Source organism: Miscanthus floridulus, chromosome 3 (genome assembly GCF_019320115.1).
Source record: "Miscanthus floridulus cultivar M001 chromosome 3, ASM1932011v1, whole genome shotgun sequence".
NCBI classification, from domain to species: Eukaryota; Viridiplantae; Streptophyta; class Magnoliopsida; order Poales; family Poaceae; genus Miscanthus; species Miscanthus floridulus.
In genome coordinates this window covers 74990318-74991215 of record NC_089582.1, presented here as the reverse complement: position 1 = coordinate 74991215, position 898 = coordinate 74990318, and the positions used below count along the sequence as shown (strand labels likewise).

Genomic DNA, 898 nt, shown 5'->3' with positions numbered 1-898 from the left:
TGTTCCACCCATTATTACCTAGTTGGCGAAACCCGTTGTTCATGAAGGCAACTTCTTCGTGGGTTTTGGGGCAATCATTCCTCGAATAGCCAATGTTCCCACAAACCTCACACATCATGTGTGAGTCCATGGCATGGATGGTGCCCATCATGGCGTCTTTATCTTGGTCCTATTCCTCTAGTCTTTTCATCAATAAATTTTATTTTTGTGAAAAGCATATCTGTCTCCTTCACAGTATGCATTCCTTTTTTTGTTTTCCTCTCATCCTCCAGCTTTGATTCGACACCATTTTATTGATGAGAGCAATGGCTCCATCAATAGTGAGGGAATGGAAAGGCACCTCTAGCTGCAGCGTCGAGGTGGCTCCCTAGACATGGGTATTAATCCATCATAAACATTTTGGAGCACTAACTAGTTTTCAATCCCATGGTGTGGGCATGCTTGGATGTAGTCCTACAACCTCTCCCATGCCTCGGGAATGGTTTCCATGGAACTTTGCTGGAACTTTGAAATTTGTCCCCTCAGGGCATTGGTTTGGCCCATGGGGAAGAACTTGGCGAGGAACGTCATGGAACATTTGTCCCACATTTTTGATAGCTTCCTTGTCCTTGTAGAACCACTATTTTGCCCTCCTCGAGAGGGAGAAGGGAAACAAGCGGAGCCTGATGCTCTCCGGTGTGACATCCTTGATGATGATGGTGTTGCACAACTCAAGGAAGTGCTAGAGATGCGTGTTCGCAGTCCTCGCTTGACAAACCAGAGAACTGGTTTGCCTGCACCATCATGATGAGGCCAGTGTGGAGCTCAAAGTTTCCATTGCCTGATGTTGATAGTCCGGCCCAACGGGCTTGTTGGCAACAGCGAGGATGGAGTAGTCATGGAGTGTCTTAGGCCATGC

At 47.2% G+C, this 898-nt stretch overlaps 1 non-coding gene across 1 annotated transcript; it reads left to right on the top strand.

Annotated features, from left to right (window-relative positions):
* Positions 1 to 421: 421 nt before the first annotated feature.
* Positions 422 to 528, top strand: LOC136547655 (small nucleolar RNA R71). The gene has a single exon (XR_010781619.1). It is a non-coding gene; the product is annotated as a small nucleolar RNA R71 (small nucleolar RNA).
* The last annotated feature ends 370 nt before the right edge of the window (positions 529 to 898 follow it).